General features: G+C 36.3%; 1 long non-coding RNA gene and 1 other non-coding gene across 2 annotated transcripts; both read right to left on the bottom strand.

Annotated features, from left to right (window-relative positions):
* Positions 1 to 3500: 3500 nt before the first annotated feature.
* LOC128294396 (small nucleolar RNA R71) lies at positions 3501 to 3607 on the bottom strand. The gene has a single exon (XR_008284708.1). It is a non-coding gene; the product is annotated as a small nucleolar RNA R71 (small nucleolar RNA).
* A 9874-nt stretch (positions 3608 to 13481) lies between these two features.
* Positions 13482 to 26925, bottom strand: LOC128293727 (uncharacterized). The gene is made up of 2 exons (XR_008283910.1): positions 26841 to 26925; positions 13482 to 13711 (listed from the first exon to the last, which is right to left on the bottom strand). It is a non-coding gene; the product is annotated as an uncharacterized LOC128293727 (long non-coding RNA).
* Between the last annotated feature and the right edge of the window lie 727 nt (positions 26926 to 27652).

Consider the following 27652-nt stretch of genomic DNA (forward strand, 5'->3'; position numbering starts at 1 on the left):
AGTTCACGGCAAGAAGAACAAAACATAACCAAATTTCTCTTTTTCTTTCTTTTATCAATTTCCTTTCTTTTGCATAAAATAATAGCCATTTAATTAAGATTTAATGCATATAATATAAATGTGACCATCATGGCCGGCCACCACTTATATAAAGAAGGGGTATTTGACATGCAAAACCATTGTTTTGCATGCATGATTCAATTAGTCATCATACATTTCCCTATCCTACTTTCAAAGTTTACTATTAGGTCCTTTTTAGTGAAATTCACATTTATGGCCCTAAATCAAGACATCAAAAATGTCACACACGAATTAATACATATTATAGGCATCAAAATGAATATTAAATTATTTTTATGCCTCGGTTTTGTGGTCCCGAAACCACATTCCGACTAGGGTCGTTTTAAGGCTGTCACAATTCGTGTTGGGTTGATTGAATTTCATCCTCTTAAATTATTAAAATTGTGTTTATGCTATTATAGGCCTCGGTAAAATGCTTGATTAAGTAAAATCATGCCTAAGTTGTTCTTGCATTATAATTGTGAGGGAACTAATGAATTAATTATTTAAATGGATTGAAATTGTAATTAATGGACACAATACTTAATCAGTGCATGTTTATTCTTCTAAGGTAGCTGAAGGTTAAATTAGCAATGTATCTGGTGATACACTTGCCTTGCATAACTTGCAAGAATATTGTAATTAAACTATTTCAAGGTAAGGATACCTTGTTACCTCACATAGTCTTTTATGTTCTTATTACATTTAATTAATCATTTGAATTGACATAGGAATATGCAAAAGATTAGTTGAATTTAATGAGTATGTATGTGCAATAACATGTTTGCTTATTAAAATCTATTTAATCGTTTGGATTGACATAAGGATATGTTAAATGAATGTAATTGTGTAGGTGAGTATGTTCATAAGTTAACAAGTTACTGAGTTGCCGTGAATTTTTTCATAACAACTGGAAACACAAAAATTTACACATTTTTTCATGCCCCTTTTAACTTAAATTCATGCAGTTTCGATAAAAATTCCTGTCGAAAAATAATTAATTTTTATAAAATAATTAAAGTGTACTTAAAATATGAACATGTTGAATTTTAATTAATCTTATAACTAGTTTTGATGAATTTTGGTTATTTTCGACAGATTTGCACAAAGGGTGAAAAATGGCTCAGCAGACACTGCTAGAAGCACAAAACCGCGAAGTAATTTGAAGTATCAAGGCGAATTAATTTTAATCCTAAGACGATCCAAAATTATGTGTATTAATTCATAATATAATTAATTTTAATTATATCCAATTTAATTTGGGTTAATAAATTATTATTAATAAATTATGAAAAGTGGTCCAGTTGAGCCGAAACGCGTGAATCGAATCGACCAAGTAATGGACAGCCCAAAACCGCCCCATGTGCTGACCCAAATAAGATTATTGGCTGATTATTTAGCTTGCAAAGAGGCCCTTGAAGACTTGTTCAAATAACATTCAAACCCCTCCACAAATAGTGGCTTTCTAGATTTGCCCCAAGCTTAATTTAGCAAGTTTGAAATCATCAAACTTGACACATGTGTGGCTTGCCAAGGGAGGGCTCTTTGGCTGATAATTTTAACTATTTTTAGCATCCCTATTCAGCTATAAAAACCCATGAAGCTTATCATTTGAAACACATCTCATTCATTTACATCTTTTCTCTCTTCTCTCCACTTTCTCTCATTTTCCCATTCAAAGTTCCTTACTCTTTTGCCGATTTCTCATCTTGAGATAGGGATCTTTTTTACCCATTTTGGAGCAGCAATTGAGTGTTCATAGTAGCCTTGATCAGCGAGGACAACAAAGAAGGAAGAAAGGAGCAACCCAGTCAAGCCACAGAAAAACCCCGGATTTGATTCTTGTTCCCTATCTCTTTAAATTTTGTTATTTTTGTGATGAACACATCTATAAATATTTATGTTGTTGGAATGGTTAATTTAATCAGCTTAGCTTGAATTTAATTTGTGTTGGTTTGATTGCATTTTGTCCTCTTAAATTATTAAAATTGTATTTATGCTGTTATAGGCCTTGGTAAAATTCTTGATTAAGTAAAATCATGCCTAAGTTATTCTTGCATTATAATTGTGAGGGAACTAACAAATTAATTATTTAAACGGATTGAAATTGCAATTAATTGACACAATACTTAATCAGTGCATGTTTATTCTTCTAAGTTTGCTGAAGGTTAAATTAGCATTGTATCTGGCGATACATTTGCCTTGCATAACTTTCAAGATTACTGTGATTAAACTGTTTCAAGGTAAGGATTCCTTGTTACCTCACATAGTCTTTTATGTGCTTATTAGATTTAATTAATTGTTTGAATTGACATTGGAATATGCAAGAGATTAGTTGAATTTAATGAGTATGTATGTGCAATAACATGTTTGCTTATTAGAATCTGTTTAATCGATTGGATTAACATAGGGATATGTTAAGAGATGAATGGATTTGTGTAGGAGAGTATATTCATAAGTTAGCAAATTACCGAGTTGCCGTGAATTTATTCATAACAACATAAACATGAGTTTAATAATTCTAATTTAAAGAAATGTAATTAATCCAACACAATTATGTCATCTTGATTAAATCACATTTTTTAATCGTGCATTAGAACTTTTATTTTTATTTATTTTAAAATCTTACTTTTTTTAATCACCCTTTTCAAAACAAAATATTTTTTTTACCAAAGTATTTTAAATTGCATTCATAAATAATTCTTTTCACAGTCCCTGTGGGTACGATAATTCGATATCTACTTGTCACTTTATTACTTTTTGTGATTGTGTACACTTGCACATTTATGTCGTTCCAATTTTTTGGCGTCGTTGCCGGGGGCTATTTTAAAAGACATTATTTTGAAATTGTTAATTTTGCATTTTGGTCTACTTTTTTTTGTTAATTTTGCATTTATCAAATTATTGACTTACTCCCTGTAAACCCTGAAATTGAAAGGATTTTCTGACAAAGGAGAAGACAAGTGAACCAAGGAAGGACCGAAGATATGAATTTCGAAAATTGAAACCAAAATCCAGGAGGAACATTCGCTTATAGTACTCACAATCCGACCATTGTTGCCAATGACAGAAATTGTGCCATTCAACAATATGCCATTCCTTTATTGATCGAGCTTAATTTGAGTATTAGGAGACCTAAAATCGAGCCACAACAATTTGAGCCAAAGCTGGTCATGTTCCAAAAGTTGCAAAATATGGGTCAATTTAGTGGGATTCCTATTGAAGATCCACATCTTCATCCTCGGCTATTCTTGGAAGTGAGTGACTTATTTAAACTAGTTGGGGTGACTGATGATGCCTTGAGACTGAGATTATTTCCATACTCCTTAAGAGATAGAGCAACAACGTGGTTGAACTCCCTACTGTCTGGTTCCATAACTACATGGAAAGAGTTGGTTGAACGTTTCTTAATGAAATATTTCCCTCCATCTTTAACTGCCAAGATCTGAAATGAAATCACTTCATTTCAGCAACTTGATGAAGAATATTTAGATAAGGCATGGGAGCTATTCAAGGATTTATTACGAAAGTGCCCTTATCATGGCATTCCTTGTTGTGTTCAAATGGAGACTTTCTATATTGGTCTCAATATTTATACTAGAATGATGGTGGATGCTTCAGCAAATGGAGCTCTTCTTTCTAAGTCTTATAACGATGCTTACGAGATTATTGAAAGAATTGCCAGTAATAACTATCAGTGGCCAACCAACCAAGCAGCCTCAGAAAGATGATTTGTAACATCCCTTACCCAAGATCGTCGCCGGAGTCGAGCATGAGGCGTTACCAGACTTATCTTACTTGTTCAGGGCATAATTTTTTTTTTACTTTGAAAAATTAATTTGCTCATATTTATCCAATAAATCCCTAAAAATGGCATTCAAGGACCTAAAACATGCAATTGGAACGGTTCAGGACCAAACCGGGAGCACTAAAAATTTTCCAATTACTTACACAAATCAAAACAATTTATTTCACTATTCATAATAAAATTGTCCATCTAAGTAATAGTCACTAAATTAATTATAAATATAGTTATGAAACTCTAAATTTAAATCCATAAATTTTCCCTGAAACAAGACTCATATATCTTCTTACCATAATTTTTCCAGAATTTTTGGTTTGGTCAATTAGTACAGTTTATTCATTAAAATTTCCCCTATTTCGTAGTTCAGCGAACCTGACCTCTCTTCACTAAAAAATGATTATATCATTATAAAAAATTTGAATAATGTTTCCATTTCTTTCTAATGAAAATAGAATCACTAAGGAATCTAGCCATATAAACTATGACTTATAATTATTTTTGTACAATTTCTAGTTATTTTCCAAAGGTGGAACAGGGTATCACAAAGTCACTCTGAACCAGTCTTACAAACATGTAAATATCTCAGAATATAGACATCCTTTACTTGATCTGTTTCTTTCCTATGAACATAGATTCAATAAGCTTTAATTCTATTTCTCATTCACCATTTAATTCCATTTCTAAAATTTTTAGTGATTTTTCAAACCCACGTCACTGCTGCTGTTACCTAACTGTTCCATGGCCAACTCTTATTCCTTCATAATTTCTTTGCATCAAACCTCATTTAGGCATACATAATACCAAAACATGTTCTTATCTAGCTATATCATAAGCTAATCATTATCAATTCATATGCCATTCTTTAATCATATCATAAAGACATACACACAAAATAGCTCGTTGATAGTGTGAGGCGATCTTCGACATCCTTACGATTTTCTGAGTTGGCTTTGCAATACTATAAAAAAAGAGAGAAAAGAAAGGGAGTAAGCATAAAGCATAGTAAGTTTGCATGTAAATAAATAACAACGTTCTAAATGAATTATCAAGATAACCTGAACCTTTCGAACATGGACTTATCTTACCTTCCCTTTAGTACACTCTTTAAATTTTCCGTTGAACCACTTGGAATACTAAGGATACATGGGTACCTTTCCTTTTTAAACTTACCATTGCCATGTCTTGACATGGTCTTACATGGTATCCTTGCCTTATGAACTCACCATTGCCATGCCTTGGCATGGTCTTACATGGGATCTTTGCCTTATCGTAGTTTATCAATGCCATGTCTTGACATGGTCTTACAAGATTTCCTTACCTTGTAAAACTTACCAATGCCCTACCTTGGCATGGTCTTACTTGGTATCCTTAAACCCTAATGTCAAGACATTTGTATCCTACACATTCCTAAGGTTCAACTGGGACTTTTTGGTATCATTTCTCCGTCAATTCTTGCTTGAATCATCAAGGAATAAATTTACAAAATAAATATATAAATGCTGAAAAATAACATCATTAATTATAAATAATAAAAAATAGCATTTATTTACCGCAAAGTTACCTCGATACAAAATACGATCAAATATTTTGATTTAGTCCTCAAACTTTTTCTTTCCTCGGTCTAACCCCAAATTCCGTTCTTCTTGATCTATAATAGAAATTTAACTTATTTAGTATTCACATTTATCAAAACTGTCCTTAACTCTAACTTTGGAAAAATTATGATTTTGCCCCTAAACTTTTGCATATTTACACTTTTTCCCCAAGGCTCGAAAATGAAACTTTATCCCTAATTCTTATGTTTTATGACATACTGATCATTTATTTACCTACGGCAACATCAGATTCCTACTTTAACATGTACTTATGACTATTAGGTATTTTTACCGTTATGTCGTTTTACTCGTTTTCGCTTAAAATCGCTTAGCTCAAGTCGTTTAACATAATTTCAAGCTTTATATTCTACCATAAAACATCAAAATAAACACATTTCACCTATGGGTATTTTTCCAAATATGAACCCTAGGTTAAATTATTGCTAGAATAAGCTAAATCAAGTTACTAGGACTTCAAAAATGAAAAGAACATTAAAAACGGGGCTTGGAATCACTTACTATGAAGCTTGGAAGCTTGAAAAAACCCTAGCTATGAAGAACCCTTAAAATTTTGGCCTAATGAAGAAGATGACACATTTTGCCATCTTTTTCCCTTTTTTAATCTTTTAATTACCAAATGACTAAAATACCCTTCATTAAAACTTTAGTTATTTTTATCTATGTATGTCCATTTTGTCCATGAAAACCTAATGTTCTAATTACCATTTAAGGACCTCTACTTTAATTATACTCTTCAATTTAATCCTTTAGCATTTAAAACTCATATGTACCAACTTTTGCAATTAAGCCCTAGTAGGTAAATTAAGCATGCTATGTATAAAATTTTCCATCGATACTCTAACACATGTATCTAATCACTCGATAAATTATAAAAATTAATTGAAATAAACTTTTCTATCTCAAATTTGTGGTTTCGCAACCACTATTCTGTTTAGGCCCTATTTTGGGATGTTACATTTCTCCCCCCTTTATGGATTTTCGTCTTCGAAAATCTTACCTGTGAAAAGATTTGGATACTGTTTTCACATAACCTCTTCAGGCTCCCATGTAGCCTCGTCTACCACATGCCTATTCCATTATACTTTCACAAGTGCAATACTTTTGTTCCTTAGTTGCTTGACCTCTCGAGCTAAAATCTTTACCAGTTTTTCACCATAAGTCATATCTTGCTGAATCTCAACCTCTGTCTGTGAAATCTCATGTGAAGGATCAGAACGGTAATGACGTTACATGGACACATGAAACACATCATGAATCTTCTCTAACTCTGGCAGTAAAGCTAACCGATATGCTAATGGTCCATCTCTTTTAGTCACCTCAAATGGTCTAATAAAACGTGGACTTAGTTTGCCTTTCTTGCCAAATCTAAAGACTTTCTTCCATGGGGATACTTTCAAGAACACTTTGTCACCAACTTGGTACTCAATCTCTTTTCTTTTCAAGTTTGTATAAGACTTCTGTCTATCTAAAGTTGCTTTCAAGCAATCTCTGATAACTTTCACATTCTCTTTAGTTTCTTTAACTAAATCAACCCTGTAAATCTGATTTTCTTTAAGCTCTGCCCAATACAAAGGTGTGCGACATTTACGTCCATACAAAGCTTCATAAGGTGCCATTTTCAAACTTGACTGGTAACTATTATCATAAGCAAACTATACCAACAGCAAATATTTCTCCCAACTACCTTGAAATTCTAAGACACAACATCTGAGCATATCCTCAAGTATCTGAATAACTCTCTCTGACTGACCATCGGTCTGAGGATGGAAAGCTGTACTAAAACTCAACTTTGTGCCTAAAACTTCCTGTAAATTCTTCCAAAATCGCGAAGTGAATCTCTGGTCTCTATCTGAAATAATCGATAACGGTAAACCATGTAGTCTGACTATCTCTGAAATATACAATTCGACCAACTTGTCAAGTGAATAATCCATATGAACTGGAATAAAATGAGCCAACTTCATTAGCTTATCAATCACAACCTATACTGCATCTTTCTTTCTCGGTGTCAATGGCAATCCTGTCACAAAATCCATGGCAACTCGGTCCCATTTCCACTCAGGAACTAACACAGGCTACAATAAACTTGAAGATACCTAATGTTCGGCTTTTACCTGCTGATAGATCAAGCATCTAGAAACAAACTCTGAGATATCTCTCTTTATTCCTACCCATCAATACATTTTCTTCAAATCATTATACATCTTTGTACTACCTAGATGGATAGACAAGGAACTGCTATGTGCTTCATCTAAAATCTTTCGAATAAGCTCATCATTCTTTGCTACACATATCCGATTTCTGAACATTAAATAATCATCAGAACTGATCTGAAAATCAAACTCTATACCTGAATCACACTAAGCTCTTTTGGCTTGCAACTCATTGTCATCTTTCTGAACTTCACAAATTTCTTCAAGAAACATTGGCTTAGCTCTTAATTCGACTAAGATAGAACCATCATCTGATAAGGTTAAACTAGTGTTCAAAGCTCTTAATGCAATTAAAAATTTTCTACTCAAAGCATCAGCAACTGCGTTTGCCTTACCCGAGTGATAAACGATCACTAGTTCATAATCTTTAATCAGATGTAGCCATCTTCTTTGCCTCAAGTTCAAATCTCTCTGAGTCATCAAGTATTTAAAACTTTCATGATCAGTAAATATTCGGCACTTCTCACCATACAAGTGATGTCTCCAGATTTTCAACGCAAATACAATGGCAGCTAGTTCTAAATCATGTATCGAATAATTTTTCTCATGTGGCTTTAGCTATCTAGAGGCATAAGCAATTACCTTTCCTTCCTGCATAAGTACACAACCTAGTCTATTCGAGGATGCATCACTGTAAATTACAAACGCTTTACCTGGTTCTGGTTGTACTAAGACAGGAGCTTTAGTCAACAATGCCTTTAACTTGTCAAAACTCTGCTGACACTTTTCAGTCCATTCAAACTTGACATCTTTCTGTAGCAATCTTGTCAATGGAGTAGCTATCATGGAAAATCCTTCTACAAATCATCTATACTAACTGGCGAGACCAAGAATGTGACAGCCCAAAATTGACCCTAGTCGGGAAGTGGTTTTGGGACCGCTAAACCGAGTCACTGAAATGTTTGAATGTAATATTTATTGTCTAGAATATGTAATTATGAATGTGTGAAAATTTCAAGCTTCGATTTAGTCGATTGCATGTGAATTTAGTCAATAGGACTTAGGTGTAACACGTTTGAAATGTGATAGGTGAATCTATAAGGACCTAATAGTGCATGTAATCAAAAAGGAGGATTTGCATGTCAAATTTCCCCCCCTAAGTGCTAGTGGCCGGCCATGACAAAGAGTGATGGGCAAAAACATGTCATAAAACATGTTGTGACAATGGTGTATTTAAGAAAAAAATAAAATAATGAGCATGGGAATTGAATAATGAAAGGAAAAAAAAAAGAGAGAATGGTGTGAGTGTCCCCCCCTTTTGCCGTGAGTTGAAGAAAAGAAAAAAAATTTTGTTCATCCTTTTCATTCTCTCTTGGCCGAAAATTCTAAGGAAGAAGGAGGAGTTTTGCTTCATGCTTGGTTTGGAAGAAGATTAGGAGGAGGTTTGGCCATACTTGTATCTAGATTAAGGTATGTTTGAGGTTGTGCCATGAGATTCATGCATGTTTTTAGTTGCTAGCTTGAGTTCTAATTAGCCCATGGTTCAAATCCTTGCTATGTCATGGGAATGGTATTCGGCCAAGGTGGATTTTGTGTTAATGCCATTGCATGCTAAATATGAAGCTTGTTAATGATATATGTGATGGTGGGTTGATGACTCTTGGATTTTCTTTTTAGCATTTTTAGTGAGACATTAAGTTCTTTGTTTAACCATGACCAAAATTGAAATGGTATGGTGTTGTGATGTATTCACCATGGTATATCCATAAGCATGATTTATGCTCATTGCATGGTAGGTAAGATTTGTGTTTTGGATATATGTTTATATTTGGTTATAATCAACTTGAGATTCGGCCCTTGCACCTATATGTATATATGTTTGCACATGATGTATTGGTATGACATATATACTATCTCAAGGTATATATTTTCTTATGATGATGTTTCGGTTATGAAGTAAATGATAGATGCGTATTGAGCTACAATATGTAATGCATTAGTTAGTAAAATGTATGCCATTTATGTGTGGTATTAAATATGTAATTGGCCTCAACATCAACATGCATATTCGGCCACATGAATGAGTACATAGATTGATGTGTTGTTCAGCCATAAGTAAGCATGTTGAAGGCTTCATCTTGACTTAGAAAATTCGGCTAAGGAGAGTACTAACTAATGTGTTGAGTTTGATTCATGATTTCCGTACATATGTGACTTTAATTTCTAATGAATATATGTGGGCTACGTACCTTGAATTCCTCTTTTCGATGCTCAAATGATTAAATCAATTTATTTGTTAAATTAAGCTCAAGAGCAAAGGGGAACTAAATCCGTTAAAGGGAAGGAAAAAGTGGTCGAATAGCCATCGGAATTGTTCGACAACATCCGAGGTAAGTTCTTGAGTAATAGAGCTTAAATTATGATTTGATTAGATCATGTTTTAAGCAAATCGAAATCATGCTCCTTGTGTGTGGATATTGAGCCGAAATTGCAAGAGTGATAAGTGTCTTGTGTTTGAGTTTTGCTAATGAAAATGAAATACAAATGTGTCATGATTTAGTGTTAAATGTGCATGATGATTCGAATGATGTCCGGGCTAAGTCCCGAAGGCTTTGTGCTAAGTGACCATATCCGGACTAAGATCCGAAGGCATTTGTGCGAGTTCCCAAATCCGGGTTAAGTCCCGAAGGCATTTGTGCGAGCTATTATAACCGGGCTATGTCCCAAAGGCTTTTGAGCGAGTCGCTATATCCGGATAAGATCCGAAGGTACGTGATTCGGGAATGAACGATCTTGCTGTAAAAATCCCAGTTAATGCGTTTGAAAAAAAAATTTCAGCATTGAGGTATGTTCATATGTGCATTGGAATAGTTGAGTTCTTTTGAATAATATTCGCTCAGTTGAGTAATGAGCTTCCGGTATTTGGCTAAGATGATCCCTTATGTATGAACATAGGGGTTGGAATGTAAAGTAGAAATGATTTGAATATATGAATACGCGGAATTATCCGTTTAATTATGTGAATGCTATACTTCAGTTGTGTTTAAATTCTTGCTCGAAACTTACTAAGCATAAATTGCTTACTCCGTTTCTTTGTTTCTCTTTTATAGATTTTGGCTCGTCACCATCGGACTCGGGATTTTGGAAGTCAAGTCTCCCACACTATCAAAGCCCCTTTTGGTACAATTTTGGTTGAGCTTTGAAATGGCATGTATAGGACTACCCTTTGTTGTTTTTCAAGCACGTTTTGTGATGTATGTGTGTGTGTACCATGCGAAAATGGCTCGTAGAAGTGGAGTATGGCATTAGACCATTTGTGTTTATGTATATATGTATGGTTTCATGATGTGACTATGGACTGGAATGGAAGTGTTGGGCAAATGATCAGCCATTGGAATGGCTAAATATGATTATATGTGGACCTATGTATGACAAAACTCTAGTTGGTCCATGGAAACCACGAAATAGGTAAAGCTTACCTTGAAAACAGATGCTGACAGCAGTAGTGGTGTGGATTTGAAAAATCACTGAAATTTGTAGGAATAGAATTAAATAGTGAATAAATTATTTAAATTAACCTTGATGAATCTACTTTCATATGGAAGAAACGAAACGGTCATATGAGTTATATGTTAAGAGATATTAAAGTTCTCGCGAAACAGGGCCAGAACGGTTTCTGGATCCCCTGTTTCAACTTTGAAAATTTATTATAAATTATCCAGAGACAATTAAAGTCATGGCTTATATTTATAGATTCCCCTTTGAGTCTAGTTTCTATAGAAACAAACGGCATCAGTATTGCAGCCCTGTACAGGGAGATATCCAAGTCGTAATGCGCGAAGGTCAGTGTAGTCGATCCCTGAAACAGAGGAGACTTTAACTAATAAACTGTACCAATTGGCCCAACAAAAAATTCTAGAAAAAAATATGTAGATGGACATATGAGTCTAGTTTCAGGGAAAAATTACGAAACTTATTTTTGAGCTTTGAAACTCAAGATATGATTTTTAAGGCGACAGTGATGCAGTAACCAGCTTGTCTGGAAAATTTTAAATGGACTGTGATAATAATTAAGTTAAGTCTGTGTGCACCTTGTGTTCGACTCCGGTAACGGACTCGGGTACGGGGTGTTACAAAGAAAACTTCTGACCTCTGATACATTCCTAGGAGGTTTCCAATCAACAATGGCTGAAATCTTACTCAGATCAACTCTAATACCTTCACCTGAGACTATATGTCCAAGAAAACTAACTTCCCTTAACCAGAACTCACTTTTGCTAAACTTGGCATAAAGATGATTATCTCTCAAAGTTTGTAAAACTATTCTTAAATGCTCTAAATGCTCAGTCTTATCATGAGAATAAATCAAGATATCATCAATTAACACAACTACAAATTTATCCAAGTAAGGTCTGAAAATTTGATTCATTAAGTCCATGAAAACGGCAGGAGCATTAGTCAAGCCAAATGGTATCACAAGGAACTCATAATGGCCATACCTAGTCCAGAAAGCAGTCTTCAGGACATCTGACTCTTTAACTCGCAACTGATAATATCCGGATCTCAAATCTATCTTGGAGAACACAGTAGTTCCCTTCAATTGATCAAACAAATCATCAATTCTAGGCAGTGGATACTTGTTCTTAATAGTCATCTTGTTAAGCTGCCGATAATCTATGCACAATCTCATCGAGCCATGTTTCTTTTTCACAAAGAGCACTGGTGCACCCCACGGTGAACAACAGGTCTTGCAAAGCCTTTCTCTGTTAGTTCCTGCAACTAAACTTTTAATTCTCTCAATTCCATTAGAGCCATTCTATAAGGAGCAATAGAAATAGGTGTTGTACCCGGAACCAATTCAATACCAAAATCAACTTCTCTGATAGGAGGTAAACCTAGTAGTTCTTCTAGAAACACATCAGGAAACTCACATGCCACAAGCACTGATTCAATTTTCAACTCTGGATCTTTAGTATTCAACAAAAAATAAAGATAAGCTTCATCTCCTTTTCTCAAGCATTTCTGAGCGACATAACAGAAATGGCAATTGAACTATCTAACTCATCTGAATTAACCCGAAGAATTTCACCATTTTCACATTTCAACTCAATGAATTTCTTTCCACAATTCACTATCACGTCATGCGCAATCAACTAATTCATACCAAGAATCACATCAAACTCATCAAATGACAATAGCATGAGATCGACCAGAAAACAGTAACCTCTAATCATCAAAGGGAAAATTTACATACTTTGTCTACTAAAACATACTGACCCAATAGATTCGATACTTTAATCACAAATCCTGTAGACTCTATGGACATGTTCATACTAGGCATCAATTTCATGCAAACATAGGAATGGGTCAAACCCGGATCAATCAAAGCAATAACATTAACATCATGAAGAGAAAATGTACACGTAATTATATCGGGGGAGGATGCCTCTTCACGAGCACGGATAGCATAGGCCCTTACAGGTGCTCTAACATCTGGTCTTTGTAACACCCCTCGCCCGCATCCGACGCTGGGACGGGGTTCGAGGTGCTACTTGACTTTTACTAACACTCCATACTAAACAGGGCCATGAAATCTCAAATAATTAAAAACTTTTCTTTTCACATATAATCTGTAACACTCCTAACTCGTATCCGTTGCCGGAATAAGGTTATGAGGTATTACTTGACTGAATAAAACTTCTATAAGGTCAAGGATATTTACCAGACATAAATTATCAACAATGCAACCCGTCTCATTGATTTTTCATAAGAGCTCTTATAAATTTCCAAAATGACTAACTATCAAAACATAACCGAATATCTAATAACAAATTAAGTACTATCAAGTTATAACTAAAACATTTCAACACATTAGTTCAATTATAAGGCTTCTCTAAACAAAATAAGCGAGCCATCTTCGCATGGCTATAATGTATACAAAGTCAAAATATCATTCTACCTATAGTCTATCCTATACATGCCTTAAATCATGATGATATACCATCTTCTCAACTCACATAATGACTCGATAGTGTGATGATATCTCCGGCTCTTCCAACTCGAACTAAAGGATAAACCTAAAAGGAATGGAAAAGAGAACACGGAGTAAGCTTCAATGCTTAGTAAGTTTTAAGCAATGCAAACAATTAATTTACTTATAGATCGATTATTTCAAATTTTCAAGAAATCATTCCTAGGTAATTGCCATTTCGGCCAAGTATCCATGAACATAATGCATATTTAGCAAATTCACCTCACTTGAATCTGAACTCAATTAAAACCAAATATTGAAATCACAAATAAGATCATAAGAACTAGAAAAGTATCTTATTAACTAGTTTTAACCATGTTTGCAACAACATCACAAATTCACTACAAGCTATTTTCTTGAGCAACAGTCACTAAATTATTTATAACTGGAGATAAGAAACTCCAAATAAAGTGCCGTTAATTTTTCCTAAAAATATACTTATATATCTTCCATCCATAAAATATTCAGAATTTTTGGTTTGACCAATCAATACCAGATTTTTATTGAAGTTTTCCCTGTTTCACTATTTGACTATTCTGACCACTCTTCACTATAAATCAATTTTCTCATTATACAGAATTCGAAATATGTTATCGTTTACTTAATTTGAAACTAGACTCATTAAGGAGTCTAAGAATATAAATTTTATCTTATAATCATCATTGTACAATTTACAATGATTTTCTAAAGACAGAACAGGGGATTTCAAAGTCATTTTGACTCTATCTCACTCCACTTCAAATATCTCATTATCTAAAATTCTTTTGCTTACACGGTTTCTTTTATAAGAAACTAGACTCATTAAGATTTAATTTCATAATTTATTCAGCTTCTAATTCAATTTCCAAAATTTATGGTGATTTTCCAAAATCACGCTTACGATTCTTGTCCCAAGCAAATTTATTACAAATTTGCTCTTTCACACATTCCTTGCATTCAAATTATCTAAACATGTATATCATGTCATTCAAGATCGAACTCATACAACATAGGCATTAAAATGCTTCACTATCAGCTTTAGTTCAATTGAAACGAATGAAATACAATATCATATTCACATTTAATTTTCCATGATCGTAATCACCGAAAAATAAAATCATATACTTCCACAAACCTTTCCACAAGGACCAAGTGTTTGTATTTGAATATAAACATAGAATCACTTCACATAACTTCACACATTTACCGAATATATCACAATCACATTTATAGTCATAACACTTATTCACAGATGCATCACTTTATATATTTATAATTTAATTCAAATCAAAATCGCATACGAGTACATGATACATACCTGGCCAACTTAATATGTAATGCACTTTCAATTTGTCAACTTAGTGTAGGATCTTGTAATTGTATACTTTTATCAAATTCATCGGCACTTGGCCTACTAGGTATAAAACCGAAATTATATTACAAAGACAAAGCTCGGGACTTTAACCGGATACATTTCAAGACGAAGCTCGCAGGACTTTGGCCCGGATACATTTCCAGCACGAAGCCTGCGGGACTTTGGCCCGGATTGTAACACCCCGAAACCGTGACCGTCGCCGGTGTCGGACACGAGGGGTTAACGGGCCAAATCCTCTCAAAGTACCAACCAATTTGGCATTTCCAGACAGGCTGGAAAACTGCGTCACGGTCACCTTAAAAATCATATCTCGAGTTCCAAAACTCGGAAACTGATTCCGTAAATTTTCCCTGAATTTAGACTCATATATACATCCATGGATTTATTTATAGAATTTTTGGTCAGGCCAATTGGTACAATTTATTAGTTAAAGTCACCCATGTTACAGGGGTCGACTACACTGACCTTCGCGCGTTACAACTTGAATATCTCTCTGTACAGGGATTTAATACTGGTGCCCATTGTTTGTAATGAAACTAGACTCAAAATGGAATCTGAAAATATAAGGAATGACTTCTAATTCTTTCTGGATAATTTATAGTAAATTTTCAAAGTCGCGACAGGGGACCCAGAAACCGTTCTGGCCCTGTCTCACGAGAACTTTAATATCTCTCAGTATACTGCTCATATGGTCGTTTCGTTTCATCCATATAAAATAGATTCATCAAGGTTCAATTTCATATTTTATTCACTATTTAATTCTACTTCTACTATTTTAGTGATTTTCAATCTCATCTCACTGCTGCTGTCCGCAACAGTTACTGCAGAGACTATGCCAATTTCATGAATCTTTCCTTGGCCTTAATCATCCATCATACATGACACAAATTATGGCCACCTTATCAAAATTAAAGTTTCTAAGACTCGTGGCTATAGGTTCTAGCATCCCACTCGACGACCACATAGGCCATTTTCACATGGCTTAAAGTTTACAACCCACAGTTCAACAAAACATAATAGCCTATACATGCCAAATGTTCTTCAACAACGAAGACAATACCAAAAGATTTCCAGCCGGTGTGATGACTTCAACGACGGTTCCGAGCACGCGACAATACGAGTCCAAGAGACCTAAAATGGGTGACAAGAAAACACCGAGTGAGTTTATAACTCAGTAAGTCATAAGCATTCATCAACCATCCATTAATAAAGTTTTCGCAACATCAAACAATAAACGAGGCTAGGTACTTCATCCATATCGAAACTATACCATAATTCCTCGGACCTTTCGGTTCAATCTCATACCAAGTCATACATCCACATTTCATATTCTATACAATAAGATATTTGAGGCATTTTTACACACCAACTCATTCGAACCACAATCATACAATTGCAATCATCACATAGATTTCAAGCTTACCAAGCTCAACCCCGAGCATGAATGTATTGCCTATTCGTCATGAGCTCAAGGTACTTACCCGATCCGTTGTCCGGGATTAACTCGATAATGTCGCACACTCAGTGCCAATTGTAATACAAGAGCATATAGTGAATCCGCACACTTAGTGCTATATATTTTCAGCTCGCACACTTAGTGCTATATAATTTTCAGCTCGCACACTTAGTGCTATATAATCAAACTCGCACACTTAGTGCTGTACAATTTTAAACCCGCACACTTAGTGTCAATCTTGTCAACGTGTCCATTTATACCCGCACACACTTAGTGCCGAGACCAATACCTTATGCATTTTGCTGCCTTTATACATTCAACAATGGCATCATTCCATACACATACATTTCCATTTACACATCAACTCATTTAAACACATTTGCATATATATTATGATCATTTAAATCAACACCAAATATACGCTTAATGACTTACTTTGTGTTGGGTAAAACAGTCCAAGTCGGCTACTCGATGACCTTCGTCTTTCCCTTGCTTGATTCTCCTTCTTTAACTCCTTGAGCTTAATCAATAAATTAACTAGTTTAACCATCTTGCTAAACATTCATAATTCAATTACATATGCATATGTATGTTTGTATATTCGCAACCATCCTCACTTATTACCCATTTAGTCAATTATCTAAGCCAAGATAAGGCTTCAATACGGTTGCCTCTAACCGAAAACATGCGCACTAATCTACTTCATTTGGCCGAATATGCATGTCTATGTTGAGGCCAATTTTACACTTAATACCCACACACAAAAAAACAGCATGCATTTACTAACTAACGATTACATATTGTAGCTCAATGCACATCTTTCATTTACTACATAACCGAAAACATCATCACAAGCAAATATACACCTTGAAATAGTATATATGTCATACCAATTCATCATGTGCAAACACGTATTCATGTAGGTGCAAGGTCGAATCTTAAGTTGTTTATATCCAAATATAAACACATATCCAAAGCTCAAATCTTACCTACCATGCAACATGCATGAATCATACTTGTGGATATACCATGACCGAATACATCACACACCATCATTTTGGTCATGATTAAGAAAAGAACTTAATGTCTTACTCAAAAATACTAAAAAGAAAGTCCAAGAGCCATCAATCCCCCATCACATATACCATTAACAAGCTTCATATTTAACATGCAATGGTTTCAACACAATATCAACCTTGGCTAAATACCATTTTCATGGCATAACAAGGATTTGAACCATGGCTAACATGCACATCAAGTAAGCAACCAAAACAAGCATGAATCTCATGACACCACCTCAAACATACCTTAATATTGATGCAAGTATAGCCAAATCTCCTTCTAGTTCTCTTCTAAACCAATCATGAAGCAAAAATCCTCCCCCTTTTTCCTTAGTATTTTCGGCCAAGAAGTGAAAATGGATGAACAAAATTTCTCCTTTCTTTTCCTCTACTCATGGCAACAAGGGGCATCCATGCTCATCTTTCTTTATTTTTGTTCATTTTTTTATGCTAATTTTTATTATATTCCTTCATACATAACTCACTAACCAAACATGTTGGAAACATGTTTTCCTTGCCCATCATACCCACCTTGGCGGCCACTATAGTCAAATTTGGGAAATTTGACATGCAAGGACAACATTTCCTAGTATGCATCAATAGGCCACTTCAACATTTGCCTATCTCATTTCTAAGTTTTCTCACACAAGTCCTTTCTAGTGAAATTCACCTTTATAACACTAAATCAAATCATCAAAATGTCACACACAATTTAACACATATCATAGGCATCACAATAAATTTTAAATTATTTTTATGCCTCGGTTTTGTGGTCCCGAAACCACATCCCGTCTAGGGTCAATTTTGGGTGTCACAACTCTCCTCACTTAAGAAATTTTCGTCCCGAAAATCTTACCAAAGAATAGGCTCGGTATCGCTCTTTCATAGAGTCCTCAAGTTCCCAAGTGGTTTCTTCAATTCGTGTTTATGCCACAACACCTTCACTAACAGGATTTTCTTATTGCGCAACTCTTTTACTTCACGCATCATAATGCGAACCGGTTCCTCTTCATAGCTCAAATTAGGTGAATCTCAATCTCGGACGGTCGATTACGTGCGATGGATCGACCTATATCGTCAAGCATCGAAACATGGAAAACGTTGTGAATCTTTTCGAGCTCGGGGTAAAATTAATCGATGACGCCATGGCCCAACTCATTCAGATACTTCATACGGACCGATGAACCTCGGACTCAATTTGCCCTTACGGCCAAATCTAAGCACTTTCTTCCGTGGTGAGACTTTGAGAAATACCTTGTCTCCAACCCGATATTCAATATCTTTTCTTTTCAAATCCGCATACGACTTTTGGCGATCCGGCGACTTTCAAACTTTCACGAATTACTCGAACTTTTGCTCGGCATCCTTAACCAAATCAACCTCAAGATTTTTCCTTCACTAAGTTCATCCGAATAATGGGTACGGCATTTACGACCGTATAAAGCCTCGTAAGGCTCCATCTTGATACTTGATTGAAAGCTATTGTTGTGCGAATTCAACCAAAGGTAAATACCGTTCCCATGCACCACTAAACTCAAGGATGCAACATCTCAACATATCCTCGAGTATTTGAATTATCCATTCGGATTGACCATCGGTTTGGGGTGAAAAGCGATTGCTAAAATGCAGCTTGGTACCCAAAGCCTCTTGCAATTTCTTCCAAAATCGCGATGTAAATCTTGGGTCTCTATCCGACACGATAGAAAAAGGCACCCCATGCAATCGAATAATTTGGGAGACGATAATTCGCCAATTTATCAGCGAAAAATCCGTGCGAACAGAATAAAATGAGCAGACTTGGTCATCTATCAACAATGACCCGATCACATCCTTCTTACTTGTCGACAAAGGCGATGCGGATACAAAGTCCATGGTGACTCGATCCCATTTCCACTCGGGTATCGTGATCGGTCAAGTAATCCCGATGGCACTTGATGCTCCGCTTTCACTTGTTGACATATTAAACATCTCGAAACAAAGTCAGAGATGTCTCGTTTCATACCATGCCACCAAAACCGACGTTTCAGGTCATTGTACATTTTAGTACTACCCGGGTGGATTGACATTCGACTACTGTGAGCCTCGTTCAAAATCCTCGAAACAAGTTCCAAATTCCTTGGAATACATAATCGACCCTTGAACGTCAAGCAATCTTTGTCGTCAATCTGAAATTCCGATTCTTCATTCGAAACATATTCGGCTCGCTTAGCGACCAATTCAGCGTCGACCTTCTGAGACTCAAGTATTTGATGAATCAACAACGGTTTGGCCTCTAATTCGACTACTAGCACCTTCTCGGGTGAAATGGATAGGTTAGCATCCATCGCTCTCAAAGCAAACAGTGCTTTACGACTTAAAGCATCGGCCACCACGTTGGCCTTTCCCGGGTGGTAATCAATGATGAGTTCATAGTCTTTCAACAACTCAAGCCAACGTCTTTGTCGCAGGTTTAAATCTCTCTGAGTCATCAAATATTTTAGACTCTTGTGGTCCGAATAAATGTGACACCTTTCTCTAAACAAGTAATGCCGCCATATCTTCAAGGCGAACACTATGGCTGCTAGTTCAAGGTCATGAGTCGGATAGTTTCTCTCATGCGGCTTTAGTTGTCTCGACGCATAAGCCACAACTCGACCTTCTTGCATCAACACACAACCTAACCCAAGCAAGGATGCGTCATCAGATATGACAAACTCTTTACCGGACTCCTACTGTACTAATCTTGGGGCCTCGTTAAACGGGTCTTTAGTCGATCGAAACTTTCTTGACGCGTTCGACCACTCGAACTTAACATCTTTTGAAGTAGTTTTGTCATCGGTGCAGCTATCACCGAAAAACCTTTCACAAATCGTCGATAGTATCCGCAAGCCCCAAAAGCTCCTAACTTCGGTAACATTCCTTGGTGGTTTCCAATCGACTATGGTCGAAATTTTGTTCGGGTCCATCCCGACACCGTCACGGACACCACGTGCCCCAAAAGCTAACCTCTTTCAACCAAAATTCACATTTCTTGAACTTTGCGATATATCGCTTATCTCGTAAGATTTGCAACACTAGCCTCGGTGTTCAAAGATGTTCGGTTTCATCTCTCGAATAGACCAAAATGTCATCGATAAATACAACTACGAACCGATCCAAGTATGGCCTGAAAATTCTATTCATTAAATCCATAAACACCGTAGGGCATTAGTGAGCCCAAACGGCATCACAAAGAATTCAGAGTGACCGTACCTCGTTCTAAAAGCGGTTTTGGGTATGTCCGATTCTCGGACCTCAACCGATAGTACCCGATCTCAAATCTATCTTTGAAAATACCGAGGCTCCTTTAATTGATCAAACAAATCGTCAATTCGTGGCAACGGATATTTATTCTTTATCGTCACTTTATTGAGTTGACGATAGTCGATGCACAACCTCATGGTTCCGTCCTTCTTTTCACAAACAATACCGGTGCGCCCATGGAGAAAAACTCTACGAGCGAAACCTCTATCCGTCAATTCTTGCAATTGAACCTTCAATTCCTTTAACTCCGTTAATGCCATACGATACGGGGCTATTGAGATCGGCGTAGTACCCGGTACAACTTCGATGCCGGATTCCACTTCTCGAACCAGTGGCAATCCCGGTAACTCCTCCGAAAAAACATCTGAATACTCACAAACCACTGGTACCGATTCGAGTTTCTTTTCCGTCTCTTTACTTTCAAACACATACGCAAGGTATGTTTCACACCCCTTTTTCACATATCTCCGAGCGGTCATAGGAGATATTATCACGGCACTCCTTTTAAATCGATGAGACTCGACTCGGACTACCTCATTATTTCCTCCTCAAATCAATGGTTTTCCTTTGCGGTCCACCTTTGCATCATGTACTGATTAGCCAATCCATACCAAGAATAACATCAAATTCGTCAAATGGTAGAAGCATCGATCGGCGGAAAAGCAGATTCTCGAATTATTAGGGGCATCTCTTGCACACTTTATCAACGAGTACGTATTGACCCAAAGGGTTTGACACTCGAATTACGAACTCAAGAGACTCAACGGTAGAGTCTTCTTGGATGCTAAAGTTTCACATACATATGAATGAGTAGAGCGGGGTCAATCAATGCAATCACACTAGTATCAAAGAGAGTAAAAGTACCAGTGATAACGTCGGGGAGGATGCCTCCTCTCGTCGCGGATGGCATATGCTCTAGCAGAGCACGGGTCTCGGATCGAACACCGATCGGTGGCTCCTCTCGATTACCACCCCTACTTCCTCGAAATCCTCGGGGTCTACCTCTAGCCGTCGCCCACTAGATCTTGCACCTTGCATCTTATTCTTCTCATCTAACTCCGTGCAATCTCTAATGAAGTGGTCCTTGAACCACATCCGTAATAAAGTCTTGTTAACAGACTTACCCCAACATTCACCTAGGTGTCGTCTTCCACATTGGGGTATTCAGTCTCTCTTGACGATTATTGCCCACACTAGCTACCGATGTAGCTCGGAGTCCGTCGATGGTCGGGCTCTAATGGAAATTCCCTGATCGCCTCGACTTCTTGGTGTCCTCCCGAACCTCTTTACTGTACCGAGAATGGAGCTTTACTCGTTGATCTTTTACGGTAATCTCTTGCTTCAAATTCAGCCTTCTTCTTTTCCTTCCGAGTTCTTCCGCCTTGCAGGCTCGTTCGACTAGTGTTACGAACTCCTTTATCTCCAAAATACCCACTAGCGACTTTAAGTCTTCATTCAATCCTTCTTCAAATCTTTTGCACATAGCAACCTCATCACCACACACTCCCGAGCATACCGACTAAGTCTTACGAACTCATGTTCGATTGAGATCTGATCATCCGGCCTTGCTTGAGTTCCAAGAATTCCTTACGCTTCGATCGATGAACTGTTGACTAATGTATTTCTTTCAAAATTGGATTGAAAGAAATCCCAAGTAACCTGTTCATTTGGGACTATGGAAATTAAAGTCCTCCACCAATAGTAAGTGAGTCTCTTAACAAGGATATAGCACACTTAAGACATTCATCGGTGTGCATGGCGTTCATCTAACACTCGAATGGTGTTATCGAGCGAAATCGGCTCTTTCGGCATCATCATGACTATGGCCTTGAATTCCTCGCCCCGCTTCCTAATCAAGTCTACTGGTGGTTTGCTTAGCCTCACGGGATCAGTAACTAGAGGCATTGCGGACTCTTGGGGGAGTATTTAAATTCGGGAATGGTTGGACAGCCGGGTTGGTTCGGGCATATTATGCGCCCACTCATTCATCATGGTGAAGAAGGCTTGTTTCGCCCTTTATTTTGATTATTCGCGGATGACCGAGGCTCAACAGCGGTGTCCCCTTGCGGGAGCAGCCGCTACACTTTCATCGTCATCCGCCAAGGGTCTCTCTATCCCGGGTTCCATCGCTAATCAAAACAAAAATTTCAACCGTCAGAAGTCATCACATTATTAAGCACTAACAAATTGGCATGTATAGCTAGACTCACACGCTCTATGGTAGTCCTAGAACCGACTAAACCTGGCTCTGATACCAATAAAATTGTAACACCCCGAAACCGTGACCGTCGCCGATGTCGGACACGAGGGGTTAACGGGCCAAATCCTCTCAAAGTACCAACCAATTTGGCATTTCCAGACAGGCTGGAAGACTGCATCATGGTCGCCTTAAAAATCATATCTCGAGTTCCAAAACTCGGAAACTGATTCTATAAATTTTCCCTGAATTTAGACTCATATATACATCCATGGATTTATTTATAGAATTTTTGGTCGGCCCAATTGGTACAGTTTATTAGTTAAAGTCACCCATGTTACAGGGGTCGACTACACTGACCTTCGCGCGTTACAACTTGAATATCTCTCTGTACAGGGATTTAATACTGGTGCCCATTGTTTGTAATGAAACTAGACTCAAAATGGAATCTGAAAATATAAGGAATGACTTCTAATTCTTTCTGGATAATTTATAGTAAATTTTCAAAGTCGCGACAGGGGACCCAGAAACCGTTCTGGCCCTGTCTCACGAGAACTTTAATATCTCTCAGTATACTGCTCATATGGTCGTTTCGTTTCATCCATATAAAAATAGATTCATCAAGGTTCAATTTCATAATTTATTCACTATTTAATTCTACTTCTACTATTTGTAGTGATTTTTCAATCTCATCTCACTGCTGCTGTCAGCAACAGTTACTGCAGTAGACTATGCCAATTTCATGAATCTTTCCTTGGCCTTAATCATCCATCATACATGACACAAATTATGGCCACCTTATCAAAATTAAAGTTTCTAAGACTCGTGGCTATAGGTTCTAGCATCCCACTCGACGACCACATAGGCCATTTTCACATGGCTTAAAGTTTACAACCCACAGTTCAACAAAACATAATAGCCTATACATGCCAAATGTTCTTCAACAACGAAGACAATACCAAAAGATTTCCAGCCGGTGTGATGACTTCAACGACGGTTCCGAGCACGCGACAATACGAGTCCAAGAGACCTAAAATGGGTGACAAGAAAACACCGAGTGAGTTTATAACTCAGTAAGTCATAAGCATTCATCAACCATCCATTAATAAAGTTTTCGCAACATCAAACAATAAACGAGGCTAGGTACTTCATCCATATCGAAACTATACCATAATTCCTCGGACCTTTCGGTTCAATCTCATACCAAGTCATACATCCACATTTCATATTCTATACAATAAGATATTTGAGGCATTTTACACACCAACTCATTGAACCACAATCATACAATTGCAATCATCACATAGATTTCAAGCTTACCAAGCTCAACCCCGAGCATGAATGTATTGCCTATTCGTCATGAGCTCAAGGTACTTACCCGATCCGCTGTCCGGATTAACTCGATAATGTCGCACACTCAAGTGCCAATTGTAATACAAGAGCATATAGTGAATCCGCACACTTAGTGCTATATATTTTCAGCTCGCACACTTAGTGCTATATAATCAAACTCGCACACTTAGTGCTGTACAATTTAAACCCGCACACTTAGTGCCAATCTTGTCACCGTGTCCATTTATACCCGCACACACTTAGTGCCGAGACCAATACCTTATGCATTTTGCTGCCTTTATACATTCAACAATGGCATCATTCCATACACATACATTTCCATTTACACATCAACTCATTTAAACACATTTGCATATATATTATGATCATTTAAATCAACACCAAATATACGCTTAATGACTTACTTTGTGTTGGGTAAAACAATCCAAGTCGGCTACTCGATGACCTTCGTCTTTCCCTTGCTTGATTCTCCTTCTTTAACTCCTTGAGCTTAATCAATAAATTAACTAGTTTAACCATCTTGCTAAACATTCATAATTCAATTACACATGCATATGTATGTTTGTATATTCGGCAACCATCCTCACTTATTACCCATTTAGTCAATTATCTAAGCCAAGATAAGGCTTCAATACGGTTGCCTCTAACCGAAAACATGCGCACCAATCTACTTCATTTGGCCGAATATGCATGTCTATGTTGAGGCCAATTTTACACTTAATACCACACACAAAAAAAAACAGCATGCATTTACTAACTAACGCATTACATATTGTAGCTCAATGCACATCTTTCATTTACTACATAACCGAAAACATCATCACAAGCAAATATACACCTTGAAATAGTATATATGTCATACCAATTCATCATGTGCAAACACATATTCATGTAGGTGCAAGGGCCGAATCTTAAGTTGTTTATATCCAAATATAAACACATATCCAAAGCTCAAATCTTACCTACCATGCAACATGCATGAATCATACTTGTGGATATACCATGACCGAATACATCACACACCATCATTTTGGTCATGATTAAGAAAAGAACTTAATGTCTTACTCAAAAATACTAAAAAGAAAGTCCAAGAGCCATCAATCCCCCATCACATATACCATTAACAAGCTTCATATTTAACATGCAATGGTTTCAACACAATATCAACCTTGGCTAAATACCATTTTCATGGCATAACAAGGATTTGAACCATGGCTGACATGCACATCAAGTAAGCAACCAAAACAAGCATGAATCTCATGACACCACCTCAAACATACCTTAATATTGATGCAAGTATAGCCAAATCTCCTTTTAGTTCTCTTCTAAACCAATCATGAAGCAAAAATCCTCCCCTTTTCCTTAGTATTTTCGCCAAGAAGTGAAAATGGATGAACAAAATTTCTCCTTTCTTTTCCTCTACTCACGGCAACAAGGGGCATCCATGCTCATCTTTCTTTATTTTTGTTCATTTTTTATGCTAATTTTTATTATATTCCTTCATACATAACTCACTAACCAAACATGTTGGAAACATGTTTTCCCTTGCCCATCATACCCACCTTGGCGGCCACTATAGTCAAATTTGGGAAATTTGACATGCAAGGACAACATTTCCTAGTATGCATCAATAGGCCACTTCAACATTTGCCTATCTCATTTCTAAGTTTTCTCACACAAGTCCTTTCTAGTGAAATTCACCTTTATAACACTAAACCAAATCATCAAAAATGTCACACACAATTTAACACATATCATAGGCATCACAATAAATTTTAAATTATTTTTATGCCTCGGTTTTGTGGTCCCGAAACCACATCCCGTCTAGGGTCAATTTTGGGCTGTCACACGGATACATTTCCAGCACGAAGCTTGCGGGACTTTAGCCGGGGTACATTTCCAGTGTCTTGCATATTTATTCACATGTTAACACATTTCACATAACATTTCACATTAGCAATTTAATTGCTTCATTCGAATATAAGCACAAAATGTACACCTACCTTTTAACTTTCGGTTCAATAATCATACACAAGGAACACATAATCTTTTCATTATCCTAGTTTCACTTTTAATAACCATTCGACTATATGCCATATTCACAAATTATTTCACACACAACCTCGATCAAGTAGGAACAATAGTCACAATTCATCTATTATACAAATATCCCATTCTTTGGCTTGGTTTCATAATAGCTATTCTGTCACCACATATATACCATTCAATTCACATTCGACTTTATACAAACAAGTACAATAAAATTGTATACACATATTACACACTTTCACATCATCACTTAATAGTCATTCGGCCACATTATATACATAAATCATCCATTTCATATTCGGCTTTATAGCCAAAATTCAATATACTTATTCCAAATCGAACTTGTAAACGTCAAATAATTACTTGTCATATTATATAATCTTAAGCGCGCAGCAAATCAAATATAATTACTTAAGGACTTACCTCGGAAGACGATAATCGGAACGAGACGACTAATCGACCATTTTGATTTTCCCCCCGATCCAAATCCGAATTCTACTTTTTCCAATCTAATTAATATCAAAATTAACTCACTTATTCAACATTTCATTAAATTTTATCTAAAGACACATAATTTGGGCATTTTGCATTTTATCCCTAACATTTCACATTTTACAATTTAATCCCTATTTCAAAATAACACAAATTACTCAAAATTTCATCAAACCCATGTTAGGCGAATTTACCTTAGGTCTCTAGCAACCCATTTCTTTTATTTATTTCACGTTTGACCCTCAATTTACAAATTTCTAAATTTAGTCCTTAATACACATTTCTATCAAAAATCACGTAATCAAACATGAAAATCAAACATCAAAGATTTATTACTCATCATCAAACAACAAGATACTCAAACATTCAATAATGGCATCATCCAAATACTTTAGCAATTTTAAAATTAGAGGTACAGCCACTAGATTACGAAGCAACGATCTCAAAACGTAAAAATTATTAAAACCGAGACGACATGGACTTACATGCATGAACAACCATGGCCAAACCTTCAAAGCTTTGAGAACATTATTTTCTTTCTCACATTCGCTATTGATGAAGATGATAGCATGTAATTTGGCTTTTGTTTTATTTTATTTTATTATAATTACCAAATACCATATTTAACCTTAATATACATTAATAATTTCCATTATACCAAGCCATGGAATTCCACTATCAACAATTATGGAATAATTACCACTTAAGGACTCCCACTATTTAATTCCATAGCTATTTAATAT

Source organism: Gossypium arboreum, chromosome 6 (genome assembly GCF_025698485.1).
Source record: "Gossypium arboreum isolate Shixiya-1 chromosome 6, ASM2569848v2, whole genome shotgun sequence".
Taxonomy (NCBI): Eukaryota; Viridiplantae; Streptophyta; class Magnoliopsida; order Malvales; family Malvaceae; genus Gossypium; species Gossypium arboreum.